The following is a 25841-nucleotide window of genomic DNA, read 5'->3' on the forward strand; positions in this document are numbered from 1 at the left end:
AATTAGAAAATCTACATATTAAGCAAGTCCATCAGTCCCGAGGAGACCTAGGCAATAGTCTCAATCATCCTCTTTAGAGTGAATAGGGCTGACATGGTAATTATTTTCTTGCCTGGGATCTTCTCAGATTTCCTCTCTAGATACGGTCGTCATTCACGATTAGCTGTTGGTGTAGGTACCATTCCCCAAGAACTAGGTGTAACCCCTGTGTAAACCTGTAGGAGATTCTTTGGATTTCATGCAGAAATCCAGACAGCTCTACTGTATACCATGTATGCATATGATCTTTCGGTATAGGATGACTCTCACTATCATCTGTGTTTTAGGATGTATTAGGTCTTCATTAAACCTAAGGACTTGTGGCAAATGAGACTCTTAACAGAGATCTTGCTGCTACAGGATCACAGAATCATAGAATGGTTTGGTTTGGAAGGGACCTTAAAGATCATCTAGTTCCAGCCTCCTTGCCACGTACAGTGACACCTTCCACTAGACCAGCACATTGCCAGCTCGTGTTGAGCTTCTCAGCAGTTTCAGGTCCTTTTTTTCAGAACTGCTCTCAATCCATTCTACTCCCAGTCTGTATTTGTGCTTAGGGTTGCCCTGGCCCAGACACAGGAACTTGGCAATTGGCCTTGTTGAACTTCATGATTGCTTATGGTAGAATAGGCTCAAAGCCTATTTATCTTTCTAGTTTCTTCTAGAATGGTATAGACATTCATGACATAATTAAAATTTAGTAAGGCTTAAGGTATATTCTCATCATTACACAGAAACTTTACAGTTACTCATGCTAGATTTCAAACGCCATAGTTTGTCTAAGGTAAATGAAATCTTGTATATTAGTTGTTTCTTCTCACCAGCTATTGGATAATAACAAAGAACTTCCCTTCATTATCAGACTGGAAGGGTGGTGGTTTTTATTTATTTATTTGTTTTAATTTGCTTGTTTTGTTTGGTTTTAGTTACTTGAGTTTAAAGCATATGTGGGCTTCATCATTATCACTCATCAGCAATGAACTTCCTCTAGACTACAGTCTATTTATGGCTTTCAAAGAATAAAAGAGATGTGGAGCGAATAAGCTGCTTATAATTTATAGAGGTTTCCTAAATACGACTGTCAATCACCAAGTTGCTAAAGGAATGCTCTTACTCTTCTAAAAAACTTTGTAAATCAGATGTCAAGCACTGATAGAAAGTAAACTTGCTAGTTCAAGGTTTCATAGAATATCCTGAGTTGGAAAGGACTCACAAGGATCATCAAGTCCAACTCCTGGCACCGTACAGGTCTACCCAAAAATTCAGACTGTATGACTAAGAGCATAGTCCAAATGTTTCTTAAACTCCAACAGGCTTGGTGCAGTGACTACATCCCTGGGGAGCCTGTTCCAGTGCATGACAACCCTCTTGGTGAAGAACCTTTTCCTGATATCCCCTGTCGCAGCTTGATTCCATTCCCTTGGGTCCTATTGTTGATCACCAGACAGAATAGATGGGTGCCTGCCCCTCCGCTCCCCCTCATGAGGATGCTGTAGACCACAATGAGGTCTCCCCTCAGCCTCCTCTTTTCCAAGCTGAACAGACCAAGTGACCTCAGCTGATCCTTTTATGTCTTCCCCTCTAGGCCCTTCACCATCTTTGTAGCCCTTCTCTGGACACTCTCCAATAGTTTCACGTCCTCAAATGAAAAAGAACTGCTCACATAAATTTTATACATAGTTTGAATAAAAATTATACTACATTAAGTTTCTTTTCCTTCTATGCCCTTATTTATTTATTTATTTATTTATTTATTTATTTATTTATTTATTTATTTATTTATTTTAAAGTCTATTAAAGAGATCAACACATTTATTTCATTCTACACAACTGAGAACCTGTGAGGAATCATAGTTCTTTTATTTTATATAGTATATACTGCATATGATTCATATTCATAAACCTTGCTTGGTTTGGCTAGCAGTGAGCAAAGAAGACGAAGCATCCATTCAACTTTATCGGTATTTCTAAGAATCAGTAAAGCAGTCAGTTATCCAAAGTTAGCACAGCCACTGAGAGGAGTTTGGCTCCTCTATTAGAGAGTCTCCATGCAAACAGAATCATGGTTAGCATTGATAATAAACATTTTGAGTAACTTCCAAACTTGCAAATACTGTAATACTTTGAGCTAAGAATTTATTTTGCTGTGACACTAGAATGTTTTCAGAGATTCATTTTTTTTTACAGTATCCTATCTTACCTCTCCCTATTAACTTTTACTGATACTACCCATTCACAACCTCTCTCTTTCATCCTCTCTTTCCCACTCTCTCCCATTTCTATTTTTCCCGGGGTAATATAATCCAGGTTTCTTAATGGTTGTTCAAAGAGGACAACAGACTCACAGAGAAAGTATAATGTGTTATACTGTCAGTTAAAAAGCAGATCTGGCAAACTGAAAACCATCCTGCCTTTATCTTCTCTGTGAGCTCGCACTTGCTCTAAAAAAAATGTATTTGTTGACATTTGCCAGGGAAGAATACCGGGGAAAATAAAGATATTCCAAGTTTAACTGAGGTATTAGAATTAAATAATAATAAAACCCTGACATTACGAGGATGAGAGATATGTTTTAACATGGTTCCCTCCATATATATTATGATATATTTATACTAAGAATTTCTTATCATAAATCATTTCTGTGTGGGCATAGTTCTTTTACTTTGCAGCTTTAACACTGATCACCTTAGCTCCTACCACGTGAAGCAAAATTTGTGGGACTCCTTCAGAGACCCTCTTTGGACAATCAAGTCTTTGTGCAACCACAATTGTCTTCTATGTTTCATTCCATCAGATATGCAATAGAAAGGAATAACCACTTAATTAGTGCACAAATAATGTTCCTCACTTTTTTTTTCCCTACGTTTGTCTTCTACATTAAACAGATTACTGTTTATCTATATTTTCTTAATCACTGAATATATGTATATATGTTCGTTTCATTTTTTTTTACATTAATTTTTATAATATAAAAGGAGATAATTTTATAATATAAAAGGTGTTGTTTTAGTAATATAAAGACATTACTTTCAGTGTGTACTTTTATTTGTCTAGAAAAGATGACACCTAAGAATGTAATGTCACTAAGTTTGGAAAATTATATTCTAAAAAGATGCAATTACATTCTGATTTTAAGACATGTTTAAATGAGAAATTGAATTTCCCAGCATCTGAAACCAAAGTGTTCTACAGTGCTTTATAAACTGCATTTTAAATTTTTGTTTGTTGTTAGAAATCAGCAAGCTTCATAAAATTCATCTGAAATGAACCTCCAAATTTGTGAGATCTCACTTACTTGGTGTTGAGGCTGTTCAGATCTTCCGCAGTGGGTGCCAACATTCTGTCTATCAAATTGAATGTCTAGACTGTAAATGGCCAGGAAAGCAGTTGCCTTTTGCTCACACCTGGAACAAAATATTGTGTCAGTTAGGTTTTGTATTTTCATAGTCTTCCAAGTGCAGTAAGACATTCATTGTTTTCTTTGCTTGCTTTATTAGGGGTTCATCAGAACACAGAATTACATTCTTATTTTCTCCTTGAATATGTGACACAATATGTATATAAATAAATGTTGCAAAGAATATATTATTTTGAATTTCTTATATTTTTTGCTGTTTCATTCATTTGTAACTTAAATTTAAATAAAATATTTATTCATGCAAGGTATACATTTATAAGTGCTGGTACTGAAGACAGTCAACTCAGAATATCAAACAGTAGAAAAAGTGTTTCAGAGCACAGTTATTTAATTTAAGTGTATGCAAACAACAAAGTTTAACATTTATTTAGATCTTAGAATACATTTTTTTTTTCCCTTTTCTTCACCTTACATTGGAATATAGTCTTCAAAATTTTGAGAAACTATTTTTAAAACAGAAGGCTAATGAAAAAATGACCCACTTTTCAGCTGCTGTACATCGGAAAAGGCATAAAAGGAAAGTCCCAAATAACTGAAATATATATATATATATATATCCATCTAGAAAAAAGGGGGAAAAGGAAGATTCAAACACCAACAGATCAGTCAGTTTCACTCTAGTCAGTAGGAAAATTATAGGAACAGGTCCTCATGAAAGCTATTTGCAAGCACAAGGACAAGGAGAAAAAGCCAACTCATTTACCAAGTGTAAACTGAGTAAATTGCCAGTGGGTTACATGAGAGCTGTGAAAGCCACACAATATCTCAGGCATCCTAAAAAAAGTTAGTACAATTAACAATGAAATACAAATTATATATTTATTAAATATTTATTCCAGTTACATATACAAATTTTTACAGCTTCCACACAGTTTCTTATGCCTATCAGAAAAGACAGAGAGATATGTGTAGACAAACGTGTGGAAAAACACAGATGGAAAATAACTATCTTTCATTATATATTCAATACAAAAAAATATATATACATAATAGTTTTATTATATTGTATTTTGATGACACAAATGTATTCAGTATTTTTGTTATATCCTATCTAGGTGATTTGATATATCTATAGCTCAAACTAAACCAAAACCAATCAAACTGAAATCATCATCATATTACACCTCTCAGGGGTTCTACAACACAGTTGGTATTTTTCTACATAGAGCATAAATTTTAACAAACTCTCTACCTTAAAACAACTTTATATTGAGATTGTATGTTATGCTAGCACCAGGAACAGGGTAGCAAAATTCTGAAAATCACAGTTTATAAAAGCTTCAGATCTTTGTACACCAACATTCCTTGCTGTACAGGTGTAGTGGGTTTATGTGACAAGGTTTTGTTAGCGGCGGGAGGGTGTGTGTGTGGGGGGGAGGAATAGGGGTGGCTCCTGTGAAACTAATCCAGAAGCTCCCCCATGTTAGTTAAGGGCCACACCACTGGCCAGAGCTGGGCCAATACAATGAGTGATGCTGTTTGTGCGTCTGTGAGAGAATATTTAAGACAGAGAAAAAAAAATGCTGAGGAACAGCAGCTGGGAGAGAGAGAGAGAGGAGTGAGAAACAGCCTTGCAGATGCTAAGGTCAGTGAAGAAGGAGGAGGAGAGGTGCTCCAGGTGCCGGAGCAGAAGTCCCCTGCGGCCTGTGGAGAGGACCATGGTGAAGCAGGCTGTCCCCCTACAGCCCATAGTGTACCACAGTAGAGCAGGTTTCCATGCTGCAGACTGTGGAGGAGACCATGGTAGAGCAGGTGGATATGACCTGAAGGAGGCTGCGGCATGTGGGGGACCCCCACCGGAGCAGGCCCTGGGCCAGACCTTTAGCCTGTGGATTATTGGATTAAACCAATTTTGTCTCTCTATATACATGTTATTTTTAACTAGAATTGTAATTTTCATCACTGTATTCTTTTTTTCTCATAAAGCTCCAGTATGAACACTTAGCAAAATAGTTTTGTATGAAGAATAATAATTACAATTCAGAGAAAACACTCTATGCATGAATTATTAAGCAAAATAACGAAGCCTGAATTCCTATTTCAAGTTCAAAATTTAACTTGATCTTACTACAGAGTTTCTACTGTGTCTGCTGAAGTCATGTTACTAAAAGAAGTAAGAGTATAACTGTTTACCCAAATGGTAATTTTCTCCTTGTGAATAAACAAGTAGGCACCTGGTATACTAAAGAAAAGAATTTGAGATTGAAAATATATCAACTTTATATTTGAGTTCAATTTTTGCAGTCCAAATTTGAATATAATGTGAATATAGAGAAGAACTAAGTATTCCATAAGTAATTAAAAAGTGATATCAAACCCCAAAAATTTGAATAACACTTGTTCCATCCTCTAGCTGGTCAATGAATTTGTTGATATATTATAAAAAGCCAAAATAAGCCTCTAAAACTAATATGAAATTATCCCATGAGAGCTGAAAGCTTCTTCTACTCTGTTCTAATTTGGGCATAAAAAGCCAATCTCTTCACCTTAGACACAAGACATTGATGTAATTCAATGCAAAGTCTATAAATCAGTGCAAAGTCTACATTATTACTTGGACACTTTGCAAATACATACCGATATGATCAGTAAATTCACTCTCTCAGAAACCTTTTTTCTACTCTTTCCATCAGCATAATCTTTAATGAAAGTTATGCACATATGGAAATACCCTTAAAAGGCAAGTAAATTTAATGCAATAGGGCTACTGTTTTGAACATATATAGCCTTGAACATGGAACAGAACTGAACTGGAATTTCTTTCCAGTTGATGTAGTATTTTATTAATTTTTACAGATAGTATTAGAAAAAATCTGAAGACTTCTTTAGTAACCTAACATCTTTACAAGTAAGAGAGTAGTCTAATCTAATGATGTCACCCTGATACTTTTAGACTGGAAAGGCAAGTAGGTGGAAAGTGGAGGAGAAAATTGAATCTTTCTGAACTGCTTCAAAACCATAAACTCTTTCAACATAACAGGATAGGAAAACAAACAAACAAAAAACAAACATGATAGAAACATAGTAGAAAACAACTCAAAACAATCAGAAGTTGTGTTTTGCAACAGCTATAGCCTGGAATTTCCCAATGCAGAAGAGTACATATGACATTTCCATAACTGTGACAATGACCTGAGTACTGAATCATCATCTGATGCGAATGAGTAGAAATATCTTCTTTTTTATTACTCCTAAATTAAAATTGGAAAACAAACTTTTCTGGCAACAACACCACAAGATGTTCTTACATTCTTAGACTTTTCTGTAGGAATAAATAAAAAAACAAACACAAAATAAATAAATAAATAAATATAGGTGCACATTTTCTATTCCAATGAAGCAAGTAACATTTCAACTTCAGGAAAGTATGAACACTCTCAGCACCATCTTGCCAATCAGACCAGCAATTTGTTTTTCTGTTTTCTGACAGGGATACATTTTGTCTAAAGTTATTTTTGCCCATACTTTTCACTTTTTATCAATTGGGAACAAAAGGAAACATCACTTCTGCTCCTAAATGAAAGCACCAGATAAGTAGGAAGCTTTGGTCTACCTGCTACTTCTGTTAACCACTACAGGAGCACAGTGCATTACTGACTCTCTATGTTGTTATGTATGCTAAGATTCCCTGCCAGGAGAGCTAAAGTATTTATATTTTCTTAGTAAAGTGTCCAGAAAGCCATGTGGCACTGTATAGCTGAAAATGGTTAAGATTCAGCATTGAAATTTACATACATGCTTCTGGCCACAATTAATTTAAATTTATTAAATTTAGACATGATGCTGCTGCAAAAAAGAGAGAAGTTAGATACTAAAAGAAGCACTTGCAAGCAGAATTAATATCTGTCATTATATCTGCTCATAAAAGTGGAAAAGAAAAATAATGAAGAGGTCCTGGCACAAAAGTCCTTGTTCATGTCAAAAGAATGGAAGGAAACATTCAGTTATGCTAGATATCACATGGGACACTGATATTACAGCTTGTCTGAAAAATTAAAAAGAGAGTGTCTTATATCCTGCATGAGTAATCACAGAAATAATACATTAATGATCATTTCCAACTAATGAATGTTTGCATGATATTAGTGATTTTTGAAAATGGGAAAATGGGAAAATACTGCCCAAGCTCTTCTTACAATTATAAAATCATAACTACTGATCTTATACTGGTTTGGGGTTGGAAGGGACATTTATCATCTAGTTCCTACTAGATGTCCTTCCATGGACAGGGACACCTTGCACTAGACCAGCTTGCTCAAGGCCCCATCCAACCTGGCCTTGAACACTTCCAGGGAGAGGACTTCCACAACGTCTCTGGGCAACCTGTTCCAGTGCCTTACCACCCTCCGAGTAAAGAATTTCTTCTGAATATCTAATCTAAATGTAAACTTTTTTGGTTTAAAACTGTTATTCCTCATCCTATCACTACACTCACTGATAAAGTGTCCCTCTCTTGTAAGCCCCCATTAAATACTGGAAGGATGCTTTAAGGTCTCCCTGAAACTTTCTGTTCTGTAGGCTAAACAACCCCAACTCCCTCAAACTATTTTCGTTGGAGAGATGCTCCAGCCCTCTGACCATCTTTGTGGCCCTCCCCTGGATCCACTCTAACAGATCCATGTCTTTCTTATGTCAGGGGCCCCAGAGCTGAATGCAGTACTCCAAGTGGCATCTCACAAGAGTGGAGTGGAGGAGGAGAATCACCTCCTTGAACCTGCTGGCCACGCTACTTTTGATGCAGCCAAGGATTCAGTTTACTTCCTGGGCTGTAAGAGCATGTTGCTGACTCATGCCCAGTTTTTTTTTTTTTAATTATTTGTTTATTTATTTTTTTTTTGTCCACCATGTAGTGCATGAATTTCAAAAGTATAAATTAAATTAAAAGAAAAAAAAACTGTAAGGATATGACATGATATTTTATATGACATTATATATATATATATTTTTTTTCAAATTCTATAGATGCTGGTAATAATACTAAGTTCAGGAAACCTGCTGAGGTTAGAAGAGACCAGGTCCAACACCCCTGCTCAAGCAGGGCCACCTACAGCTGTTTGCCCAGGACTGTGTTCATGCAGCTTTTGAAGATCTCTAAGGAGTGAGACCCCACAACCTCTCTGAGCAACCTGTTTCATTACTCACACAGTACAAAAGTGTTTCCTGATGTTCATAAGGAATCTTCTGTGTTCGAGTCCTGTCCTGAGCACCACTGAAAAGAGCCTGGCTCCATCCTGTCTGTATCTTCCCTTAAGGTATTTATCAGAGATATCCCCTCTGACCCTTCTCTTTTCCAGGCTGAACGATCCCAGCTCTCTCAGCCTTTCCTCACAAGAGAGAAGCTCCAGTCCCTTAATCATTTTAGTGGCCCTTTGTTAGACTCTCTTCATTATCCATGTTTGTCTTGTACTGGGGGCTCAGAACAGGACACAGCACTCTGGGCATGGCGTCACCAGTGCTGAGCAGAGGTGAAGGATCACCTCCCTAGACTTGCCCCAGTGCTTTTCCTAATGCAGACCAGCATACCATTCTTCCTTTGTTGCAAGGGCTGCTGATTCATGTTTAACTTGATGTCCACCAGGACTTGTAGGTACTTTTCTGCAAAGCTGCTTTCCAGCTGGTAGCTCCCAACATGTACTAATGGGAGTTGTCCTGCCTTCCAGGATGCAGGACTTTGCATTTTCCTTTGTTGAACTTCAAAAGATTTCTTTCAGGCCATTTCTCTAGCTTGTGGAGGTCCTTCTAGATGGCAGGACAACCCTCTGCTTTAACCACCACATATTCTAATTTTGTGTCAATTTTGTTTTGCAGACTTGCTGTGGGTTCACTCAGCCCCATCATCCAGATCATTAATGAAGATTTCAAATAGGACTTTATCCAGTATAGACCCTTGAGATACAGCCCTAATTACTGGCCTCCAACCAGACTTTGCACTGATGGCCACTACCTTGTGGGCCTAGATGTTTAACCATTTTTTTACCCACCTCACTCCATCCATCTAGCCTGTAAGACTCATCTCTATTTACTATTATATAGCTTCTCTAAGACTTCATTTATTCTGCATCTTTTATCTGTGATTGTGATCTCCAGATGTACTTATCTGGTCACAGCTCTCGTTTTTGTCCTCTTTTATTACAGATAGGCAAAAAATGTCAAGTTAATAAAATAATGTGAATACGTCATAGATAAAGTTACCTGAAAACATCATTCTGAAAGATTTTCTTCTTTCTCAATAGCAATGCATCTTACATTTTTAATGTAGATAAGAATGTAATTTCTCTCTTTAATTAAATTTGCCTATGAATTATTTCCTATAGACATACATATATATTTATATATATATATATTTCCTATAGACTATATATATATATATTTAAGGAAGAAAAAAATAAAAGCTTATTCTTAAACAAAACCTTTTTATTTCTTAAAGTTTGTCTAGATTAAGTTTACAAGTTTTTCTCAATAATGTCACAACTACACCAAAAGCATGGCACTGAACAATTACAGAAGTAAGAAAAACATAAAACTACATCGAATTTCTGTCAAATCTTGAGAACTACAGTCCTGCTCTTTCTAAGGATACAGCATATCTGTTTAATTGACAACACAAAACAAAACAAAAAGCTTCACAGAGATAAACTTCAGTTATCTTCTATCTTTATATATAATACGTATTTCAGAATTTTTACTGGTTGCATCAACATAAGCTATTTGCATTACAAAATTTGGGAAATCCATGCCAGGCATTTCCATTACTTCTTTTATTACCAGCCATTGTCAGTTTATGAAGGTTTATATTTATCAGCAGAAAGTCATATATCATTTCCTCTTTTGAATTTCTGGAAGGAATAACAAAGCTCCTGGAGTAAGCAAAGATCATAAGCAATCTCTTTTCCTGTAACAGGTCCTCAACAGAGTATGACATTATAAGTCTCCCCCTGCCCTGAAAGATGTAAGCTGTGTATCCTACTGCCTGTTTTACTGACTTGTCATAGCAGGTTCCCCAAATTTTCTTGATATAACTGGAAGGTTTCCATGAACTGCAATAGCTTTTAATCAAGATTGCAAGCCCTCATCCCAGAAGAAATGTCATGCTTGAGATTGGAAGAAACTTGAAAAAAAGATGATTTTGCCAACAGGCAATATTGAGAGAGTAAATCTCTCACACATCTTCACAAGCTGCAAGAAGTTAATAAATACATCAATCCTTGTCTTCAGAGCTTAAGGTGACTGGGAAACCCACATTCTGCTTGAAAAATAGTTTTCTTATATAAAAATAAAAGTAAAGCTGTCTTCTAAGGCAGTTGGTGGAACTGTAAAAGCTGATTTCCAAGCACAACTTCTTACTTCTCTGTCCCTTCCCAAATTTTAATAGTTTGTTTACTGATCAAAATTCTAATTAACTAATACTTCAGAAAGACATTGATTATATTTTTCAATATATTTCTCACAATAATTCAAAAATGGTCATACCTACAATATTTTCTCATCCTGCTTATAGTATAAGGTCCCATTGGCATAATCTATTTCGTTCCTTTCATACTTGTTAGAATAACGTTAATTAGGATATAACCCATCTAATCTAAATTTGGTTTCAGCGTGATTCCTTTTTTATTTTACTTTTATTTTATTTGTTTGTTTGTTTTTATTTTAGTGAATGGCAGATGTATTCAAGTTTACAATGGAAATATGGTCAAAAATTTGCACTGAAGAAACTCTCTTCCATCCATAAACTGGTAAAAAATAAAAAATAAAAATCTGTAACATGAACTATATTGGGTTTACATGGCAAATTGTTACTAGCAGGAGGGCTTCAGGAGTGGTCTTTGTGAGAAGAGACTAGTGGCTGTCCCCACATTGGACAGAGCCAGTTACAGCTGAACACAAAACAGACCCACCACAGGGCACCAGCTAAGCCCACCAGGCAAGCAGGTGGCAGCTCTGTGATAACATATTTAAGAAAGGGTAGCAAATGCTGCACAGGGGTTGTAAGAGAGGTAAGTGAGAAAATTGTGAAAGAAACTGCCCTGCAGAAGCCCAAATCAGCAAAGGAGGTGAAGGAGGTGCTCTAAGTACCAAGCAGAGATTCCCCTGCAGGCTGTGACAAAGATTATGAAGGAAGTTATCCCCTGCAGCCCATGGAGCAACTACTTTGAAGAGAGAGCCACACAGAAGTCCATGTTTGACCCCACACCACAGCAGGTGGATGCACCATGAAGAAAGCTGCAGCCTGTGGAGAGCCCACACTAGAGCACTGTGTTTCTGAAGTACTGAACTGCATGGAAAGGACCCACACTGGGTTCTTGAAGAACAGCGGACTGTTGGAAGGACTCATATTGAAGCAGTTCAAGAAGGACTATATCCCATGGGAAGCTGTACTGGGTCTGTCTGGGATGGAGTTAACTTTCCCTGCAGTGTCCCATGCTTTGCACTTGTAGCTAGAACAGCATTAGAACCACACCAATGTTTTGTCTATTGCTGAGCAATACTGGCACAGCATCAAGACTCCATCCAACCTCTCTCCCTTCCCCCCAAGAGCCAGTAGGCTGGGGGTAGGCAAGAGGTGGGGAGGGGATGTCACCAGGGCAGCTGACCTAAACCGACCAAAGGGATATTCCGTACCATGAGATGTCACACTCAGTAATAAAAGGTGAGAAAGGGGAAGGAGGCAGGTGCTCTTGTTGTAAAGATGTCTGTCCTCCTAAACAACCACTATGCATATTGAGGCCCTGCTTCCTAGGACACAGCCAAACATCGTTTTTGTGTACTTTAAGACAATATTTTAATAAGAATATTTTTTGCTGTTATTTTCATTCTCATTTCTTAGTGATCTGACATTGATCAAGTACTAGTCAAGCAATCATCTCAAACTATAGAAATATCCAGCTGGATCATGCTAAGATATGAAACATAATGAAATATTCCAAATGTGTTCTGTGATTTTCATAACATCTCTCCAATATCGCAAGGTTAGAAAGGATGACTGGATTACCCTAGTATTGTGATGAGCACTATAAATTTAGGTTTCTTGACACTAGCTTTGTTTTTATTAGGGTGAATTAGTCACTGTGTTCTCTATCTGTCTTTTACCATACCAGAAACATGTGTCTGTCATTGCCCATGTGTAGTCATTCTTGCATACCAGGCTATGAGGGGAACCTAATTGTGTCAAGTGAAGAGACCAGGAAAACCTATAACCCAGCCTGCTGCAAGGGCTAGCCTTATCTTTCCACATTATTAAACAATTTGTAGCAGGTATTCACAGAGCTGGAACACAAGGATGAGTTTGCAGCCTTCAATACTTTTGATGAGATCTACACAAATCATGTATGCCAATTTTGCTAAGCTGTGATGTAATACTTGGTTAATTACCATAATGATGGTTATGGCAAAGCATTATGTGAGCCCTTGCTTAATTCAAACTCTCTTGTAGTTAACTGAAAATAAAAAGTCAATAATAAATAAAAATAATAAACAACCTCTCACAAATGCTCTTTAAATTACAATAACAACAAATAATACCAGTGCACATACACAACGTTCACTGACAAGTGATCCATCACAATATCTACAGTGCCCAGCAGAAGTCAGGTTCCCACAGGCTTAGATCAGCCACTGAGGACACAGCTGAACCTTTCAGCCAAGTTGGTGACACCTCTGTGAGAAAGTATTAGGACAAGGGCAAAAATACCAGATAGGCAGAGGAGGACGGACAAAAAGAGTGAAAACAGTGAAGAAACACCACTGTCAGAGAGGGAGCGGAAGGAGTGTCTCCAGTCATGGGAGCAGGTATTTCCCCCTGTAGTTCATGGGGGACTGCATCAGAGCAGATACCCACTTTGCAGCCTGTGAAGGACCCCACATCAGAACAGGTGGATATATCCTGAAGTAAGCTGCAGCTCATGTAGAGGGCCTGCTGGAACAGTTCTTGGTTGACTGCAGCTGTAGAGGATCGCCCCTGGAGCAAGGGGAGAATGTAAGGAGGGAGAGGCAGAAAGGAACTGTTATGGAATGACCACATTTGCCACAGTCCCTGAGCCACTTAGGGTGGGGAGGAATTAGAAAAACTGTGAGTGAAAGAGTAAAGTTGAGCCTGGGAAAAAGCGATGAGGTGGAGGAAGCTGTATTAATTTTCATCTCTGTTTCTCACTTTTCAAAACTATTTTTACTATCTATAAATTAAATTAGTTGTCCCCAAGTCAAAACTTTTTTTTTTTTTTTTTTTTTGACACTAATTGGTAAGTGAACTCCCTGTCTTTTTCTTGATCTGCAACCTTTTCGTTTTATTTCCTCTCCCTGTCCTGTTAAGAAGGAATGAAGAAGCAGCTGGGTGGGAGCCTGGTAGCTGGCCGAGGCTGACCAATTGCAACTGCCAGCCTTTTGGAGTATGTTGTATAAGAGTTGATGGCTTTCCTTTCTTTCAGCCCATGATGCAATGACTGTACACATTTCTACTTGACTAGGTTGCAACATCAAATGAGGTTTGCAAGGACCCTTATACTCCAGGTTTTTAATTGTAGTAGGATTTTTTTATATGAAATACACTCAGATAATCCAAACTAAGATAAATTCAGTTCTGACACTTCTTGCCAAAAAGTAGAAAGTTTCATATTTATTCTCACCTTAAAATGGAGAGCTAAAAAAAAATAATTTTTACTTTAAGACACTTAAGAAACTAAGTTGGCAAAAATCTTCCAAACACCCCAGCAGACTGAAAAGGGAAAATTTTCTATTTGAGTAGAAATCTGGTGATCAGCTTGACCTTGAGCATGTCAGCATGTATACTAAAGAAGTATTTAGGAAATATCTTTGTATAATCCCTTCCAGTCTGTAGTTGCAGCTAGCCGCAGATTCCTCTGAGGAAGAAGAGAGAAAAGTATTTCTAACTTATTGCTCATGAAGACAATGTATTCCTTCATTTTGCTGATGACTATCTAAAGCTCCGAAGCATGAAATTTGATTTTGTCACTAGTACTAGTTTAATATGTAGATGCAAGCGCTAAGAACATAAAAATGTCAATGCATTAAATTTTGTTTTCTCCACTAGTCTTGAAAATTGATGATGAAAATGGAGAATCAGAAATTGTAATGGGTTTACATGGCAAAGTTTTGGTAACAGGGGGCCATAGGGGCAGCTTCAGTGAGAAAAACCCAGAAGCTGCCCCGTGTTAGATAAGGTGCCCGCTGCTGGCCAGAGTTGAGCCAATAAGCAATGTCATTTGCACCTCTGTGAAAGCATATTTAAGGAAGGAAAGACAAACAAACAAACAAACAAACAAAACCTGCTTCTGTACAGCAGCTGGGAGAACTAGGAGAGAGAAACAGTGCTGCAGCCTCCAAGGTCAATGAAGAAGGAGGTGGAGGAGGTGCTCCAGGCACTGGAGGTCAAGTTCCCCTGTGGCCTGTGGAGAGGACCATGGTGAAGCAGGTTGTCCCCCTGCAGCCCATGGTGTACCATGGCTGAAAAGGTTTCCGTGCTACAGCCCGTGGAGGAGACCACAGTGCAGCAGGCGGATGTGGCCTGAAGAAGGCTGTAGCCTGTGAAGAAGACCTGCTGGAACAGACACTGGACTGGATCTGTAGGCTGTGGAGAGGAGCCCACGCAGGAACAGCCAACCTGGCAGGACCTGCTGCCCATGGGGGACACAGGTTGAAGCAGTTTGCTCCTGATGGATGGACCCTCTGTTACAGACCCCTATTTGGAGCAGCTGTTGAAGAGATGCTGCCTGTGGGCAGCCCATGCTAGATCAGTTTGGGAAGGACTGCATCCTATGGGAGGAACCCTACATTAGAGCAGGGGAAGAGAGTGACTTTGAAGGAGCGGCAGAGACAAAGTGCTATAGACTGACTGCAGTCCCCATTTCCCCATTCCCCTGCACCGCCTGGGGAGAGGAGATTGAAGAGGGTGGATGGGGGAAAGGTGTTTTTGGTTTCATTCATTTGCATCTCACTTCTCTAGCTTGTTAGAAATAGGCAATACATTTTACTATCTCCCCACTCTCAGTCTGTTTTGCCTGTCATGGTAATTGTTGAGCGATCTCCCTGTCCTTACCTCAAAACGTGAGCCCTTTGCATCATATTTTCTCCGTCTTTCCCTTTGAGGACCAGGAGTGAGAGAACGGTTGTGGTGGAGCTTGGCTGCCCACCCAAGTAAAACCACCACAGAAATGAAAAGATTTCAAGGTCCAAGAAGGTTCAGGGAACCAAGACAATACTATATCTATTAAAACCATACACAGAATTTCTAAAATTTTCTGGAGTGAATGATATCTTAGAAAGAGTTGTGTTATCATTTGATACTAAGTTGCAATACTCTGGCAATATGTAACTATTTCCTGGCTAGAACAGTTATTTCTAATTCTAATATTATAGTTGTCTAAAAATTGGTGCTCAATAACTGGACTGCTATTTCTGTTTTCCCTTCAAAGTTAAACAGCTACCCTCTCCTTTCTGTTGTGTACATACACATATGAGAAATATATTCATCTAGAAAACATCTCTCAGTCCTCTCTTTTTAAGATAGAGAACTTAATCTTTAGAGATCTTGCACTTTAAGGCTGTCTTGATTCTATTTTCAGGATAAAATCTCTGTCTTCCATCCCTGGCAAAAAACTCCATCCTTAAACCTCATGCCTGAATGAATAATCATCATTCATGTATGCTGCAGATCTTAAATTGCTGCTATTTTAAACATGGAGACATGTAAAAATTAATGTATATGGCAAGAAAATCACTGAAAAGACTGCAAACTACTTGGGTAGCTATTACAATAACACATCATTTTACTTCATTATAGTACTACTGGCACTTTTTATTATAATCATAACAGTAACTAAATAGTTCACAATTACTTCTGAGAGTTTAAAAAAAAAAAAAAAGAGCAAATACAGCAATTTCTTTAGTAATCATAACCCTTAAATCTAGCTTCAGTTTAGAAGCAGTGACATCTACAAACGGAACAGTAGGTAAGGTAACTACAGAAATGATGGATCTTTGAAAGTGAGAGGACAGACAAAAAAGATGAGAAATATAAAAACGTATTCAGTAGCTGAACAAAACAAGGCCAAGTGCCGGGTCATGCACCTCGGACACAACCCCAAGCAGAGCTACACGCTGAAGATGAGTGGTTAGAATGCTGCCTGGCAGAGAAGGACCTGGGAGTATTGGTTGATAGCTGGCTGAATATGAGGCAGCAGTTTGCTCAGGTGGCCAAGAAGGCCAACAGCATCCTGGCTTGTATAAGAAGCAGTGTGGCCAGCAGGGCTAGGGAAGTGATTGTCCCCCTGTACTCAGCTCTGGTGAGGCTGTACCTCGAGTACTGTGTTCAGTTTTGGGCCCCTCGCTACAAGAAGGACATTGAGGTGCTCAAGTGAGTCCAGAGAAGGGCAACGAAGCTGGTGAGGGGTCTGGAGAACAAGTCTTACGAGGAGCAGCAGAGGGAGCTGGGCTTGTTCAGTCTGGAGAAGAGGAGGCTCAGGGGTGACCTTATCGCACTCTACAGTTACCTTAAAGGAGGCTGTAGCGAGGTGGGGGTTGGTCTGTTCTCCCACGTGCCTGGTGACAGGATGAGGGGGAATGGGCTAAAGTTGTGCCAGGGGAGGTTTAGGTTGGATATTAGGAAGAACTTCTTTACCGAAAGGGTTGTTAGGCATTGGAATGTGCTGCCCAGGGAAGTGGTTGAGTCACCATCCCTGGAGGTCTTTAAAAGATGTTTAGATGTAGAGCTTAGTGATATGGTTTAGTGGAGGACTTGTTAGTATTAGGTTAGAGGTTGGACTGGGTGATCTTGGAGGTCTCTTCCCACCTAGATGATTCTGTGATTTGTGAAATTGTCCTCAGATACGTTGGTATGTATTATCAGTTGACGTAAGGCAAGGAAAGCTGGCAAGGAATTCCCAGACAAAATAGAATGTTGCTTTTAATGTTTTTCTATCACAGAATCACAAATAATTTAGGTTGAAAGGGAACCCTGAGATGGGTCTTACAGTCCAGTACTCCACTTTGCAGAAACTACTTGCATTGGGTGACAGGTAGTTTGCCTAGTAAATTTTGGATGGAGGCAATTAGAACAAGGAACTCTGGGTATTCCAGTTTACAGGGCCTGTTTATCAGAAAAGCCTTTGATATAGTGAGGTTTCTTAGATTTTCCTAGAAGCTTGGAAACCCTAAATATCACAGCTGAACAAGGAGACTAAGGTATGGCCAAACTCCATTTTAATTTCAAATTTTGAAATCAAATTTTTCCTCTGTTTAAAGATAGGGAGTTTCTACAATTTCAGATTGGATTTGAAAATGGAATTATTCACTACCCCTCCAAATTTCCTGTGCAAACCAGGTTTTCTGTTTGATAGAGTCTCAATGTTTTCTACTTTTTCTGCTACCAAATATGACAATAAATACAGATTTGTTATTAATTTCCCTATATGTCCTTACGTACATGAATCAAAGTATTCAAAGAATCAAATCATAGCATACTAGAAACATAGAAGATTCTGAGCTGGAAGAGACCCACAAGGATTATGGAATCCAGCTCCTGGCTCCACACAGGACCACCTGAAAACTAGACCATATATCTGAGAACATTGTCCAAACTCTTCTTGAACTCTGACAGATTTGTTGCTAAGATCACTTCCCTGGGGAGCCTATTCTGGGGCCCAAATGCCCTCACAATGAAGAACCTTTTTCCTAATATCCAGCCTGAATCTTCCCTGACAAAGCTTCATGATGCTTCTACAGGGCCTATCATTGTCACCAGAGGGCAGAAAGCATCACCTCCCCCTTACTCGTAAGGAAGCTGTATGCTGCCATGATGTCTCCTCTCAATCTCCTGTCCTGTAGACTGAACAAACCAAGTGTCCTCAGACACTCCTCATACATCTTCTTAGGAAAAATCCCTTCTGAATTCCTGTGACTTTTTTTTTTTTTTTTCTATGTAAAAATGCTCCTGTTTAGTTTCAAAAAACATACATGTGATACCCAAACCCAAATAGCCTCTAGAGAATATTATCTCAGATTTGGTAGATCAGTTTAACCTTGACACTTTAGATAACCAAAATTTTGGATATTTTCCAACTTAAATGGAGAGCTGCAGCTCTAACATTTGGAAATTATCACTTGACCTCTAGATATTTTTTAAGGAAAGATACAATCAGCCTGGGTAAAGGTAAGTCCAGACAGATTCTAAGATTCTGCTCTGTCACGTTGATGTAAAACTTTCTGTCAACCAATGACAGTAAAAGTAATATTTACTGGGTTTTGGGATCTGAAGAAAGCTTGCATTAGGCTTTAGAATTTCTTAACTATTTTAATTTATGCATTTTGGTTTCTTTGTTACCATGCAAATAATGTGTTTGGATTTTGTGAGCTTTTCATGGTAAATGCTTGACCAATATTAATGATACAGAATCATGGAATCATCAGTTCATCTAGGTTGGAAAAGACCTTCAAGATCGCCATGTCCAACCATCAATCTGAGCTACCAAGTTCCAACACTAAACCATGTCCCTTAGTACCATATGCACGTCTTAAATACCTGTAGGGATGGGGACTCCTCCACTTCCCACAGCAGCCCTTTTCTGTGCTTGAAATATGTTGCATCTGGAATGAAAATTCTGTCAAGTGTGCTAAAATACCTTTTTAACTGATGCTTAACTAAGTTTCTGCACTACTTGGCACTACGGATTGATCTGCAAATTTTAAGTGAAATTCAGCTACAGTGATTCTGAAAACATACTGGCTGGACAGCTGGGCCCAGAGAGTGGTGGTGAACAGAGTGAAAGGTCACCAGTAGTGTTCCCCAGGGGTCAGTGCTGGGGCACATCCTCTTTAATATCTTCATTGAGGATTTGGATGAGTGAATTGAGTGCACCCTCAGTAAGTTTGCAGATGACACCAAGTTGGGGTGAAGTGTCAATCTGACGAAGGGTAGGAAGGCCCTGCAGAGGGACCTGGGCAGGATGGGTCGATGGGCAGAAGCCAATGGGATGAGGTTCAACATGGCTAAGTGCCAGGTCCTGCACTTTGGCCACAACACCACCATGCAGCACTACAGGCTTGGGGCAGAGTGGCTGGAAAGCTGTGCAGAGGAAAAGGATCTAGGGGTGCTAATCGATGCTCACCTGAACATGAGCTGGCAGTATGCCCAGGTGGCCAAGAAGGCCAACAGGATCCTGGCTTGTATCAGGAATAGTGTAACCAGCGGGACCAGGGAGGTGATTGTTCCCCTATACTCAGCTCTGGTGAGGCTGCACCTTGAGTACTGTGTTCAGTTTTGGGCCCCTCAGTACAAGAAGGACATTGAGGTCCCGGAATGTGTCCAGAGAAAGGCTACGAAGCTGGTGAAGGGTCTGGAACACAAGTCCTATGAGGAGCGACTGAGGGAACTGGGTTTGTTTAGTCTGGATTAGAGGAGGCTCAGGGGAGACCTTATTGCTCTCTACAACTATCTGAAAGGAAGTTGTGGGAAGCTGGGGTTCAGCCTCTTCTCACAGATAACTAGTGATAGGACTAGAGGGAATGGCCTCAAGTTGTGCCAGGGGAGGTTTAGGTTAGAAATTAGGAGACGTTTCTTCTCAGAGTAGTGAGACATTGGAACGGGCTCCTCAGGGAAGTGGTGGTGTCACTGTCTGTTGGGGTGTTCAAGGGAAGGTTGGATATATAGTGCTCAGACACATGGTTTAGTGGCTGATATTGGTAGTAGGGTGATGGTTGGACCAGATGATCTTGAAGGTCTCTTCAACCTTAATGATTCTATGATTCTATGATTCCATGATATGCTGAGATAATCCTAATGACAAACCTTACTGAATGTCAGAGTAAAGTGATTATGTAAGAATAACATTCATTAAAAAATGTTACTAGTACTGCTGAACGCTTTGTCAAACACTCACTATTCATCTAGCCAATTTGGTTCAGTGAACTTATTGTTCTCTTCAGTTTGTTAGTAATAGAAGAAGAAATAATACAATATTGTTTAGTATGTTACATTTGCGATGTACTGTTCCGAGGCTGCGCTTGGAAGATACAAAATATATGTGCAAGGGTAACATGAGAATGCACCAATTCATGATGAGGAGTAAGGAGGATTAAAAGAATGCTCAATTTGCAAGACATCTAGATAACTGGGGCTTCTTGGACTCTGGGAACTGGGTCAAACCAACCTTGCGGTTTGGACTGAGACCAAGGGCTCAGAGAGCATGCGTGAAAAGGAAAGGTTAAAAAGTTCAACTCTGATGAAGACATCTTACTTCATCCTGACGACCACCCGGACGACCACCAGAGAGTAATACGCAAGCGCAGAAGGACTGATAAGATAATTAGCATACGAAGCGAGGCTAGGCGGAGCTAGGAAATGAATATGCATAGATGAGTTGTGAAACCTAATGCATGTGTAGTATCTTAGGAGATAAAAGAGAACTAAGAGAACAAATCAGACGAAGTTAGATTTGGGCAGGCATGCCCCTAACTTCCGGCGCCTACTAAAGCACCTTCATATAATCACTTTGTGGATTATGTGTCTTCATGAACGCTAACAAGTTCACAAAGTGTGCTTCTGAAATGAACTAGTGAACTATTTCCACATGCATCAGGTGTTCTCTAACTCTCCATTTGCATGGAGAAATATTGAGATTGGCTTGTTTATATTAATATAAACATATGTTATGAGGGAAGGTTGTAATTACTGATGTGTTCTAATTTAATTTAACTGTGTGCATAAGTAGTCTCTGGTTAAAGAATGGTTCTACTATTAAAACAATTATTTGAGTCCCCACATAAAATATTGCATAAAACGGTTTTCAAAAGCCATATAATTATATGTCACTTATATCACTATCTATCTATCTATATAAACTTCATACACCATTGATATTTTTATAACCCCATCAGTGATACATAAGGCCAAATAAAATCTCTCTCTCTCTCTATTTTTTGGTTTGTTTTGGTTGTTTGTTTTTGTTGTTGTTTGTTTGTTTGTTTGTTTGTTTTTCTTCAAAGTAGGGCTGTCTTCCTTATGTTCTGTTCTGAAGTAGAACTACTCCAACAATAGCTATGGCTTGAAAAATTCTAATTTATTCATTAACCTTAGACATAACAGACTCTGTGTGATTTCTAGGATTCCTTGGTATCAAATGGCTATCAGGATTTTGTACTGTCCTTGTTTCAGTTAGGATAGAGTTACTTTTCCTCCTAGTAGCTGGTAGGGTGCTATGTTTTGGATTAGGATGAGAAGCATGCTGATAACATGCTGATGTTTTAATTGTTGCAGAGCAGTGCATACACCAAGCCAAGGACTTTTCAGCTTCTCGCTCTGTCCTGCCAGCAAGCAGGCTAGGGGTGCAGCAGGAGCTGGGAGGGGACAGACCCAGGACAGCTGACCCAAACTGGCCAAAGGGGTATTCCATACCATCTGACGTCGTGCTAAACAATATATAGGGGTGGCTGGTCGGGGTGGGGGTGCCGGCTGCTCGGGGGTAGGCTGGGCATCGGTCAGCGGGTGGTGAGCAATTGCATTGTTCATCACTTGTTTCGTACACATTATTAGTAGTAGTACTATTACCATTATTATTATTATTATTATTAATTATTATTATTTTTCTGTCTTAATAAACTGTCTTTATCTCAACTCACAGGCTTCACTTTCCCGTTTCTCTCCCCCATCCCAGAGAGGGAGAGGGGAGGGTGAGCGAACGGCTGTGTGGTGTTTAGCTGCCCACCGGGTTAAACCACAACCACAAATTAGTTTTGTATCAAAGGTAATTCTTCAGAGGTATTTTCAAAGTATTATCCAATTATTAGTGTTATCATGCCTAACTTATCAAAGATAGCTTTCATAAATATACAGGTAGCCAAGAAACTACACTAAAGAAAAATATAATTGAAGCCATTTAAAGATATGTTAAATTTATGGTTGTTCATTTTGCCTATGGTAATTTAATTAATTTAAACCCCAAATGTTGGTTCAATGAATGTTATGACTTCTCTCTTATAAAATTATATGCTCAACGATTTAGGTAGCAGATATATCAATAACGTGTAATCTTCTTTTCCCTATGTCCTTAATACAGAATTTGAGCATAAATACAGTATGACGCTGTAATGTCTTTGAAGGTGACACTTATGTATTGTAGATAGTTCTTCATAAAGCAAAAAGTACAGTATTTTGACTAAACTTAGATTTTCAGCAAAGGAGCCTGTACTATATTGCAGCAAATCAGATTTTAGAGTGCACTTACCCTAGGCTTTCATACAATGTGTAAAACCTATGTCTTATACAATAAAAACTCAGCCTTCTGTGTTGAACATTATGGTTTAAATTGTTTCACTTCTGAACACATTAAATTACAAGCAATAAAGAGATCAAAACTGATTTTTTCCTAAAGCAATTCAAATGCAATTCTGCTTGTTAACTACAGTTCAAATCTGCTTCACTACATAAAACTATGTTGAATCAAATATTCCTTGGCATTTTAGTCTCAAAGAACTTTCTACTTGACAAATAAAGGATTTGCTTAAATTTTCATCATAAACTGGGATTACCATACATTTTCCTTCTTCTCACTATTATAAAACTGTTGTCAGAACCCTACAATGTACCTACATGCTAGTACCATTGAAATGTAAAACAGGCTTAGCCAGGACTTCCTAAACCTAATCACCCTGGTTATATTTTCAGAATCTCACTTAGACTTTCCAGAATCCTGGCATTAAAATGATTGATTTAGAAAACAATCAATCAATCAAACAAACTAAAAAACTATTAAATGAAGAAGAAACCAAACAAATACAAACAAACAACACGAACAAACAACATAGCTTGTACACCTGTACTTTCAGTACCTGATGCAGATAGTCACTTAGATAGTCACTTAATGTTGTGGTTTAACCCAGCAGGCAAACCACCCAGATGTTTTTTCACTCATTGTCCCCACATCCTCCTTGTCCCTGCCAGTGGGATGTAGAAGAGAGTTGGAAGAAAATGGTAAAAACTCGTGTGTTGAGATAGGACAGAAAAGGAAGGTAATAATGATAATAATGACAACAACAGCAACAACAACAACAATAATAATAATAATAAATATGCAAAGCAAGGGATGAACACAATTGAATACAATTGCTCACCACTCACTGACTGATGGCCAGCTAGACCCCAAGCAGCAGTCCCTCAATGTTTTACTCTTCAGCATGATGCCCTATGGTATGGAATATCCCTTTGGCCAGTTTGTCTCAGTTGTCCTGGTCCCTCCCAGCTTTTTGTGCACCCCCAGCCTCCTCACTTTGCAGGGTAGCATGAGAAGATGAAAAGTTCTTGACTTAGTGCTAGCAATTCTCTGCAACAACTAAAACATCAGCGTGTTGTCAGCATTATTATCATCCTACATCCAAATATACTAGCTTCTAGGATGAGGAACAAGCAGAGGCATTTTTTTTTAATTTTTTTTTTTTTTTTCATAGAATCATAGAATGGCTCGGGTTGGAAGGGACCTTAAAGATCATCTAGTTCCAATCCCCCTGCCATGGGCAGGGATACCACCCTGGATCAGGTTGCCCGGGGCCTCACCCAACCTGGTCTTGAACACCTCCAGAGCTGGGGCATCCATAACTTCTTTGGACAACCTGTTCCAGTGCCTCACAGCCCTCTGAGTGAAGAATTTCCTCAAATCATCTAAACCAGCTCTCTCCTCTTTTAGTTTAAAACCATTCCTTCTTTTCCTGTCATTACCTGCCTGAGTTTTGCCTCAGTCTATAACAGTAATGACAGATTTTGGGCTGCAGTCCTCAGAGCTGATGGGCAGATTTGCAGGGCGATGACTGGGAAAGCAGTGGCTTTCCATTCATGATCACTGAAATTGTAAAGGACCAGTTGTATCAGCTGAACGTTCAAAAATCCCTGAAGCCTGATGATGGGATTCATCTCAAAGTACTGTGGGATTTAGAGGATGTTACAGCTGGACACTTATATACAATTTACCAAAGGTTTAGAGTGTTTGGGAGGGCTCCTGCCAACTGGAAGATAACAAATGTTATACCCATCTACAAAAAAGGGCATGAGAGAAGACCCAGGAAACTGCAGATCTCCTAGTTTAACCTCAATCCCTGAAAAAGTTATGAAGATAAATCTTAGTCATGGAGTTAAAGTTATGGAGATAACTGAGGATATTGAAATGCAGTTAAAGAACAAAACAATTGTCAGACATAGCCTACATGGGTTCATTAAGCCTCATGACTTTGTCTCTTCAGGAGAGAGAGGCAGGGAAGAAGAGGATGTAGGATTGCCCTCTATGTTTGGGAAGGTCTTGACTGCATGCTTAATTATATTGATGAATGCCTCTGAGTCCAAGGAAATGCCAACAAGGGAGATATTGTGATTGGAGTATGTTATGTAGAGTACTCAATCAACATGAAGAAGCAGTTGAAATATACTATAAGCAGCTAGGAAAAGTGTTGCAATTGCTAGTGCTCATTCACATGGGAGACTTCAATTTTCCAGACGTCTGCTGGAAATGCAATAAAGTGGAGAAGAAACAGTAGGGCATTCATGGAATATGTGGAGGAAAACATTCTGATACAGGAGGTGAAGGAACGGACTAGGGAAGGTGTCCCACTTGTTTGCTAATAGGGAAGGTCTTGTGGGTGATGTGATGGTTGGAGGCTCTCTTGGGCCCAATAATCATGAGATAATGGAGTTCTCAATCCTTGGGAAAGTAGAGAGGGCAGTCAGCAGAACTGCTGCTTTAGATTTTTGGATGACAGATTTTGGCTTATTTAGGCACCTGGTTGACTGAGTCTCTTGGAAGGCATTTCTAAAGGGCAAATGAGTACAGGAAGGCTGGATATTCAAGAATGAAGCCTTGAAAGCACAGGAATCTGAAAGACGAGCCAACAGCAAGACAAGCCTGGCTAAAGAGAGAGCTTTTTCTGGAATTCAGGAACAAAAAGCGTTGATGACCTTTGGAAGAAGAGGATGACAGCTCAGGAGGACTACAAATATTTTGTGAGGTTATACAGGAGCAAATTAGAAGGAGCAAAAACGAGCTAGAACTTAACTTGGTTACTGCAGAAAAGACAATTAAAAATGTTTTCATAAATGCATGAACAACAAAAGGAGAACTAAGGAGAATCTTCATCCCATACTGAATGCAGAGAAAATACATTGATAAGTGAGTTACTTAATGCCTTTTTTTTCCTCAGTCTTTAGTAGTAAGACTAATTGTTTTGGGATACCCAGCCCGCTGAGCTGGAAGACAGAGACAGGGAGCAGAATAAAGCTCCTATAATCCAAAGAGAAATGATTAGTGACCTACTTGAACACACAAATCTATGGGGCCAGATGGGATCCACCCAAGGGTACTAACAGAGCTGACAGAAGTGGTCACCAAGCCACATTCAT

At 39.0% G+C, this 25841-nt stretch overlaps 1 protein-coding gene across 34 annotated transcripts in view; it reads right to left on the reverse strand.

Moving 5' to 3' along the window:
• The window catches only part of PTPRD (protein tyrosine phosphatase receptor type D), a 1327869-nt gene that overhangs the window by 966820 nt on the left and 335208 nt on the right, over positions 1-25841 (reverse strand). For all 34 annotated transcript variants that reach the window (XM_066988380.1, XM_066988378.1, XM_066988352.1 and 31 more), the window contains one exon: positions 3335-3443. The gene's annotated coding sequence lies outside the window, so the exon portion shown is untranslated. The remainder of the gene's footprint in view (positions 1-3334; positions 3444-25841) is intronic.

Source organism: Anser cygnoides, chromosome Z (assembly GCF_040182565.1).
Source record: "Anser cygnoides isolate HZ-2024a breed goose chromosome Z, Taihu_goose_T2T_genome, whole genome shotgun sequence".
Taxonomy (NCBI): Eukaryota; Metazoa; Chordata; class Aves; order Anseriformes; family Anatidae; genus Anser; species Anser cygnoides.